At 41.2% G+C, this 9,881-nt stretch overlaps 1 protein-coding gene across 4 annotated transcripts in view; it reads right to left on the bottom strand.

The window, feature by feature from the left end:
- The window catches only part of ATRX (alpha thalassemia/mental retardation syndrome X-linked), a 295,353-nt gene that overhangs the window by 284,650 nt on the left and 822 nt on the right, over positions 1–9,881 (bottom strand). The window lies entirely within an intron of this gene.

Here is a 9,881-nt window from a genome sequence, read left to right as displayed (position 1 = left end):
GGCTCATTTTTGTATTTTTAGTAGAGACAAGGTTTCACCATGTTGGCCAGGCTGGTCTTGAACTCCTGACCTCAGGTGATCCACCTGCCTCGGCCTCCCGAAGTGCTGGGATTACAGGCGTGAGCCACCATACCAAATCAAAAACAATAATTCAATAAAATATTATACCCTATCAATGAGACACTGCTAAGAAAGCTGTTTTAAGTGAAATGTCTTTGACTTGTGGATGAATCTTAAAATATTCTTTTTAGTAACAGCAAAACTTTTTGTGGGGCAAGGGCTGGGTTATTAGCCAAAATGTATATTAATAGATTTTAAAAAATACAATGTAAGCTTCATGGAGACAGGTCCCTTATCTGTCTTGTTCATCAACGGACTACTTATTACAGTTCCTGACTTACGGTAATAGTAATCAGTAACAACTAACATTTGAGTAATAATAAAGACATAAGTGCTTCACGCCCATTTAACCCACTCAACATTCACATCACCCCAGAAATGTTTGGTGAATGAATTAGTACTTTTTGCAGGATGATAATTACAGTCAGTTCCTCAATAATGTAATATATGGGTTCCTAAAAACCACCAAACTATGTAAAATTGTACAATTAACACCACAGAACTTATAGGAAAAATGAGGTTAGAAGCACAACACTCAAAAACTTCATCAGTGACACTTTTTTAAAACAAAGAAACCAAACAAAAATGGTAGCACAGTTAGACACATGTTAAGTAATTAATAAATGCTCAAATATAACAACAAATATGGCACTTTACTTTGAAAAAGAGCTGAAGTTTGCTTGTGAAGTGGGCATCAAAAGGGTTGCAGTTCATGAATTATTGTGAAGTGGTAGAAGGAAGGTTATCTGAAATCGGATTGAAAATTGTAACAACAGATGTAGATGGCTGCGGTTTATAACCCAACTGGTAAAATGAGATAGCGGGTAGATGTCTGAGGTGTGTGCATCTATATGCATGTATTTTTATGCAGCTCTTTTTAGAGGGGAGTAGTAGCCTGCATTCATCGAGCAAAATAATCAGCAAACTCTTTCAATACAGGGTCAGATAGTAAACATTTTAGGCTTCGTGGGCTATTAGGTCTCTGCTGCAGCTATTCAACTCTGCAACTACAGTGCAAAAACAGCCACAGACAATGTAAATAAATGGACACTGGTGTATTCCAATAGAACTTTATTTACATGGCTCATACTTATAATCCCTGCACTTTGGGAGGCAAAGGCAGGCGGATCACCTGAGGTCAGGAGTTCAAGACCAGCCAGGGCAACATAGTAAAACCCTGCCTCTACTAAAAAAAAAAACAAACTACAAAAATGAGCCAGGCATGGTGGCAAATGCCTGAAATTCCAGCTACTCACGAGGCTGAGGCACGAGAATCACTTGAACCCAAGAGGCGGAGGTTGCAGTGTGGTCATCATGCCACCGCACTCCAGCCTGGGCGACAGAGCAAGACTCCGTCTCAACAAAACAAAACAAAGATCAAAAACAAAAAAAAAGAACTTTATTTACAAAAAACAGTCCACTAGTTGGTAGGCCACAGTGTGCTGATCCCTGATCTTGCAGATAAAATCCCCCATAAGCAAATGCAAATTTTGTCATATGCTTCTAATTGTTCCCTGAAATATCAACGCTGTTAGAAAAAAATCCCCCCATTTTCAAAACAAGCATTACAGCAAAACTAAATCTGGAATGCTATCAAATAAACCAAAAAATAACTAATAAAATTCAAATAAGCAAAATAACACATCCAGTATTACTCAGAATTAATTTATTTTAGATTTTATAAGTCAAATGTCACCCACCCAAAAGTTAACTGAGCACTTCAAATGAGCAAAATGAAGACAACTAAGGATGCATTTTGATCACAGTCATTCAAAATCTGTGCATTCTACACAATCTTATTTAAAAGTAGGTAATACTGGACAGGTGCGGTGGCTCATGCCTGTAATCCAGCACTTTGGGAGGCTGAGGTGGGCGGATCACGAGGTCCAGGAGTTCAAGACTAGCCTGGCCAGTATGGTGACACCCCGTCTCTACTAAAAATACAAAAACTAGCCGGACATGGTGGCTCACACCTGTAGTCCCAGCTACTTGGGAGGCTGAGGCAGAAGAATCGCTTGAACCCAGGAGGCAGAGGTTGCAGTGAGCCAAGATGGTGCCACTGTACTCCAGCCCGGGTAACAGAGCGAGACTCTGTCTCAAAAAAAAAAAAAAAAAAAAGTAGGTAATACTTTTGACAATTCTGAACTAAAAGTATCAGGCCCATTCACAAAGGCACATGTACCTTTTACAAGATCATCAAGCCACAAAAGCTACCATACAAAATGCACAATAGTAGCTGGGCATAGTGGCACATGCCTGTGGTCCCAGCTACTCAGGAGGCTCAGGTGGGAGGATCACTTGAGCCCAGGAGTTCGAGGATGCAGTGAGCTATGAGCTACGATCACCCCACTGCACTCCAGGCTGGGCGACAGAGGAAATCCCTGTCTCTTAAAAAAAAAGCAAGGGACGGTGGCTCACGCCTGTAATCCCAGCACTTTGGGAGGCTGAGGCGGACAGATCATGAGGTCAGGAGATCAAAACCATCCTGGCCAACACAGTGAAACCCCATCTCTACTAAAAATACAAAAATTAGCTAGGCGTGGTGGCACACGCCTGTAGTCCAAGCTACTCGGGAAGCTGAGGCAGGAGAATCGCTTGAATCCGGGAAGTGGAGGTTGTAGTGAGCCGAGATCGCACCACTGCACTCCAGCCTGGGCGACAGAGCGAGACTATGTCTCAAAAAAAAAAGCCACAATGGTTAGACAGTATTTGCCCAGAAATTAAGTTTAAAATTCTATGTTGACCTTCTTCCAAATAGAAAATGCTAATATACACAACATTCCTTTGCTGAAGCTGCTACTCCTCACATCTGGAATTCTCCCCGTCTCCTTTGTCAAAACTGTACCTATACTCCAAGGACTAGATTCAAATACTAGCTCTGTTTTTTTTTTTTTTGAGACAGAGTCTCACTCTGTTGCCCAGACTAGAGTGCAGTGGCTCATTGCAAGCTCTGCCTCCTGGGTTCATGAAGTTCTCCTGCCTCAACCTCCCAAGCAGCTGGGACTACAGGGGCCCGCCACCACACCCGGCTATTTTTTTTTTTTTTGTATTTTTAGTAGAGACGGGGTCTCAATCTCCTGACCTTGTGATCCACCCACCTCGGCCTCCCAAAGTGCTGGGATTACAGGTGTGAGCCACCGCACCCAGTAGTTAATTTTTAAGAGTGTAAAGAGGTGCTGCGACTAAATGGTTTGAGAACTGCTTGTATAAAGCAATGAACACTGAACTGTGAGCCAAGCCTTGGTTTTTTAGTTATAGCTCTGTTGCTTAACTGACTGTATGACTGTGGACAAATCGTTTATCCGTTCCAGACTTCTGCTTTGTCATTTGCAGAATGAACAAGACTAGATGGTCTGTAGCATCAATATTTTGGGGGACAAGGTCTCACTGTCACCCAAGCTGTAGTGCATTGACGCTGAACATGGCTCACTGTAGCCCTGACCTCCTGGCTTAAGCAATCCTCCTGCTTCAGCCTCCCATGTAGCTGGGACCACAGGTGTGTCACCATGCCTGCTAATTTTTTTGATTTTTTTGTAGAGACAGTGGTCTCACTTTGTTGCCCAGTCTGGTCTTAAACTCCTGGACTTAAGCGATCCTCCTGCCTTGGCCTCCCAAAGTGCTGGGATTATAGGTGTAAACCACCATACCCTGCTTAAAGTTATTTTTTTAAATATTCTGCTTATAGGCCAGGCACAGTGGCTCACGCCTGTAATCCCAACACTTTGGGAGGCCGAGGCAGGTGGATCACGAGGTCAGGAGTTCAAGAGCAGTCTGGCCAAGAAGGTGAAACCCCATCTCTACTAAACACACACACACACACACACACACACAAATTAGCTGGGTGTGGTGGCCAGCACCTGTAATCCCAGCTACTAGGGAGGCTGAGCCAGAGAACTGCTTGAACCCGGGAGGCAGAGGTTGCAGTGAGCTGAGATTGCGCCACTGCAGCCTGGGCGACAGGGTGAGAGTCCGTCTCAAAATAAAAAACAACAACAAACAAACAAAAAATTCTGCTTATGTGAATATTTATCATTTTCTTATCTGCTTTTTGTGGGTTAGAGAGAAGGGTAGTGGTGAGATACAGTTTCTTTATTCAATGTATTTATATCTTTTTGCCTTAAAACTTACATGGTTAGGTTACAGGTGCTTTGTTGCTGATACTTTCAGAGTATCATGTATACCTGGTTGTGCAAACATTTATTGGAAAGGAAAAAAACATTTTTGTTGAAAGTTTGGTAATTATTGTGGCTTAGGATATGTTCTATTTTGAAAGACTGCTATATCCAGTATATTTCTGCCCTTTTATGACTAAAGATGTATGTCTAAAAAGTGCTATGTTAGTTCTAGCTGGTTGTTCTTTTTGCCCTGGGAAAAGTCTTTGAATTTTGCACTGTAGCTGCTATTTTCAGATCCTGTCTCTGAAACTGTCTCTCAGTTTTGGTTTGAAGTAGCCATTTCCAGTATCTGTAGTCCAGCACTCTTGTTAACTGTCCCATACAATATTTGTGAAGAAATTATTGTTCTGGCAGTAGTATTCACATGTATATATCCTGAACTCCATATTTTGGGGGAATGCTTTATTAGTTGATCAAATACTTAAGTATCAATTGGGGGCCAGGCATGGCACTGTGCTAGGGATATGACAAAGGTAATAAAATTCCTGTCACCTTAAGGCATTCTTAGTCAAGTGAGGGAGACTGCTAAGTAAATGACCAATTAGAAAGCAGTGCTAATATGTAAATATATTGATTGCACTAGGGATCAGAAATGAAAGAAAGCCTAATTTGGGGGATGTTTAGGAAAGTTTTGCAAAGGAGATGTTGTTATCTGTATTGAGTCTTGAATGAGTTAGCAGTTAAAGGTTGGCTGTGGGAGGTTAGTCCAGACAGATCTATTAGTATGGTTAAAGATTAGTCTCATTTTCCATATATCAGAGGAAATAAGACGTGTACACAATTAGTTTTGGCACAAGATATAAAGTGATAAATGCTGCATGACATAAAAAGTAAGTTGCTGTGTGAGTTCAAAGTAGAAAGACATTTCTGGTGGGGACCAAGGAAAGCTTTATAGAGAAATAGCATTTGAACAGGGCGCTGTGGCTCACACCTGTAATCTCAGCACTTTGGGAGGCCGAGGCGGGCGGATCACAAAGATCACGAGGTCAGGAGATCGAGATCATCCTGGTTAACACAGTGAAACTCCATCTCTACTAAAAAATACAAAAAATTAGCCGGGCGTGGTGGCGGGCACCTGTAGTCCCAGTTACTTGGGAGGCTGAGGCAGGAGAATGGCATGAACCTGGGAGGCAGAGCTTGCAGTGAGCCGAGATCGTGCCACTGCACTTCAGCCTGGGCGACACAGCAAAACTCCGTCTCAAAAAAAAAAGAACCATTGTTACAAACATGTTACCTCCTTCAGAATACCTTTAGACTTTATCAATATCCATTATTGATAAATATTGATATTTACTCCCATTTACTCCCATTTGAGCTTACTCCCATTTTACAGATAGAAGTTAAACATCTTGCATGTCAGCTTCCAAGCAGATCATAAGATAAGCATTAGGATAAAATTAGAGACAGACTGCTTAGACACTCCTTTCACTGCCCTGTTATATTCAACATTTCTAAAGGAAGATCTATGCATCAATTTTCACTGGCTTCAACTATTTAAATAGTTTATGATATCCAAAAAAACATTCACTGTCTGGGGGAAAGCACTTCACGTAAATTCAAAAATTGCCCATATCCTATCACTCAACCCATAAGTTTATTCAGACCCCAAAAGTGAAAAAGACACATACAGTTATTTATGAAACAATTATTTCACACACCTACATCAATACTTAAAAGAAATATTATTTTTTTTTTTTTTTTTGAGACGGAGTCTTGCTCTGTCGCCCGGGCTGGAGTGCAGTGGCCGGATCTCAGCTCACTGCAAGCTCCGCCTCCCGGGTTCACTCCATTCTCCTGCCTCAGCCTCCCGAGTAGCTGGGACTACAGGCGCCCGCCACCTCGCCCAGCTAGTTTTTTGTATTTTTTAGTAGAGACGGGGTTTCACCGTGTTAGCCAGGATGGTCTCGATCTCCTGACCTCGTGATCCGCCCGTCTCGGCCTCCCAAAGTGCTGGGATTACAGGCTTGAGCCACCGCGCCCAGCCAAGAAATATTATTTTAAGTACTACATTTATCTTATCTCTAGAAATACAATATGTAACTGAAAGCTGATGGTCAACTACGCCAAGGGTTGTCAATGATAAAACCCAGCCTGATAAAAATTAAGGTCACAAATGTCTTTCTTTCCACCCCAACCCATTACATAACCAAGCAATTGATATTTAAATGCTTTTTTAAAACCCTTCATAAAATTTGTATCTCCTCGCCCTCCAAGGGCCTGGTTTCATGCTTTTCACATAGTGGAAATGCAAGTATTTCACAGATAACATTTTTCAACAATTAGGTTACAATGTAACTGCTCAGTAACTACCACCTTAACAGATATTCTCTAAGACATTCAAAATCTCTCAATTTGGATAACTTCTGCCTTTTTATATTTAAGACCAATAACAAGTTAATATAGCTGTCAGCTTTTCAAGTAATCAATTGCCATAAGGATTAGAATGACAAATTTCACCAAATCTCCTAATACTGAAATCTTTATATGCAAATAAATTAAGGCCAAGCGCAGTGGTTCACACCTGTAATCCCAGCATTTTGGGAGGCGGAGGCGGGCCGATCACCTGAGGTCAGGAGTTTGAGACCAGCCTGGCCAACATGGCGAAACGCCATCTCTACTAAAAATACAAAAATTGGCCAGGCGTGGTGTGGTGGCATGTGCCTGTAATCCCAGCTACTTGGGAGGCTGAGGCAGGAGAATCACTTGAACCCAGGAGGTAGAGGTTGCAGTGAGCCAAGATGGTGCCACTGCACTCCAGCCTGGGCAACAGAGCGAGACTCAATCTCAAAAAAAAAAAGAAAGAAAGAAAATAAAGTTCATCAGTCATGAGGCCTCCATTCCAGGCCCTAGCTCCGGGATGACAATTCTAAACACATCCTGGGCCTGAAGGGAATCTGCTGCCTTGAAGGGAAGGACCCAGTCCTAGCAGCATATATCACTTGATAACTGAAGAGCCCTTGGGCCCTGAATAACCAGCAGAGAGCTGGGCGCGGTGGCTCACACCTGTAATCCCAGCACTTTGGGAGGCCAAGACAGGTGGATCACTTGAGTCCAGGAGTTCAAGACCAGTCTGGCCAACATGGTGAAACTCCCTCTCTACTAAAAATACAAAAATTAGCCGGGCGTGGTGGCATACACCTGTTAATCCCAGTTACTTGGGAGGCTGAGGCATGAGAATCACTTGAACCTGGGAGGCAGAGGCTGCAGTAAACCAAGATCATGCCACTTCACTGCAGCCTAGGCAACAAAGTGAGACTCTGTCTCAAAAAAAAAATTAAAAAATTAAAAAATAATCAGCAGTGATACCCAGGTATCCAAGTACTAATGGGCTTGGTGATTATAAAAGACCTTATCTTTTATAATGCCAGAATCAAGCCAATCTTATCTCAAACAATACAAACAACCAAAAAAATCCTTTAAAAACAACAAAACCTTTAAAGACTGAGCCACTGATTAGTCAGTGTATGTTTTAGACAGGTCATTGGTTTATTTTCCTTCCTCTTGTCTTTTGGCCATTTTTCCACCACAGAATCCTAGAATATTAATTTTTTTTATAAACACAAGTAAAAATTAGAACTAGTCTTTGTTCCTGCTTTTCAAGTGCTTGACAAAAGATTTGATAAAGAGAAAATCTGGAACTACTGTGTAAAATAATATTAACAATAATGCTCATATTATTTCTGCCTCATATTAGAAAAGATTCAAGAGGGATTTGGTACTGTGGGTTCAACTCAAGCATTACCTGTCAGATTCTCCTTTAACCATGATTATGGTTTAGGAGATCGATGACACTTTAGCCTGAGACAGTTCTGAACACCTACTTGGAGCTCTTTCACAGTAAATCATCAGGGAGTGTCATACTTTTTAATTAATTCCCTACATTCACATATGCAGTTCTTTACTAGAGGTTTTTCATGTAGCTTAAGACTCTCCTAGCATTAAATGTTTCAGTTATCTCACTACGTAGTGTATCTGGGCATAAAAGATGTAACATTATAAACAGTTACAAAATCATAGACCTGCAACAAATGAGAGTAGGTAATATGAACTTATTTCATTGTAACACTTGGGCTAAATTTAAATGGTTATAATCAGGTTAGACCTGGCAGCTGAAGGGGGCATTAATGCCTTGTGGTTAAGAACATAAGCTGTGAAGTCAAGATGGGGTTCAATTCCAGCTCCACCAATTACAAGCTGTATAACTTCGGTCAGGTTCTTGATCTCTCTCTGTCTCAGTTTCCTCGTCATCGGTAAAATGGGCAAAACCAAGTACTTACCCCATAGGTTTGAGAACTAATCAAGATTATAAAGAACGACAATAAGCACTCAACTTAGTTATGATTATTACTCTTACCATCAAGATCTACAAAAATTCAAGACTAGTAAGAAAAACTGACCCTCGTGTAAAACTACTCTATTCAGAAATTCTATATATGTAATTTTTGTTCATTGTAAAGAAACTGAGAAGATCCGACTTCAAACTATAGTTTCAAATGTAGACTTTGTGAAACTTAGTAAAATACAGAGGTCATAATTTAACTGTAAGGTACACCATCCATGCATATGAACATGAGTGCCTGGTAATTATAGGCCAACAAGTTATACTGGGTACCACTTACATGCCTAATACCCCACGCATAAAGATTTGTTGTAATTGAGCCAACTGATAAATTCAGAAACCAAGGCCACAATCGTGTATACAACTAGAGATCTATAATCTAAGAACTGAAGCATAACTTTCCCCAAGGTAAAGAAAATATAATCTATCTACTGCTTGTTCATGCAGAAAAACAGACATACGTATCACAGGCTCATTACCCAATTCTACATTCTAAAGTGCTCTAAAAACATATGCCAATCTAAGAGTTACTCAAAGGCACATTTTGCCAACTTGAAATGCAATTCTGACCCATGCTCCTTGTAATTTTATTTTGCCACTGGACGCCAAGGATACATCTCCGAGTAAAAAAAAAATTACTTAATTCACATCGTGGGATGAAAATTCAAATGTCAAACTGAAACGCCAGCCAGCCACCTGGGCAAAATTGTATACATTTCATATTGACTACCCAAATTTTGAGACCCGTCAAGAGGCAAATCAGAAGCACACAGAAAAACAGCTTCAACCTAATAAACGTGCTTGATTGGTTAAGAGGAGGCCTGCCAGGCAGTTTCCCTTGCAATAAATCTTACTTCGCATCAGCCCACGTTAACCTGCCCTTCATTCTTCATGGAATAAATAAGTAAATAAAGATAGGGCCTAATTACTCCTAGAAATCTGCCCAGAAAGAGGGGAAACATTTGAGGTCCCATTAAGGTTGGACTTCACAAAAAGTAGTATACTAAGGTCCTCTGGAAGCAAAACCCTGTGTTAAGTCTCCCCTCGCCTAGAAATAAACCCAAGGATAATACCCTTCAGGATACGGAGTAGAAAAGATACCTAAATACCTGGAACGGCACCACATCCCAATCAAAAAAAGGTTTGTCTCCTGGGGCTGCAGAAAAAAAATCCCGCAGGGCCCGGGTGCTTCCCGTCTCCAGCAACCTAAACGCCTCTAAATCGTCCTGGGATCTCACATCCTCGCG

The sequence above is a fragment of the Colobus angolensis genome, unplaced genomic scaffold, assembly GCF_000951035.1.
Source record: "Colobus angolensis palliatus isolate OR3802 unplaced genomic scaffold, Cang.pa_1.0 Scaffold265, whole genome shotgun sequence".
Taxonomy (NCBI): Eukaryota; Metazoa; Chordata; class Mammalia; order Primates; family Cercopithecidae; genus Colobus; species Colobus angolensis.
The sequence above is the reverse complement of the archived record's forward strand: the minus strand, read 5'-3'. Positions and strand labels throughout refer to the sequence as shown.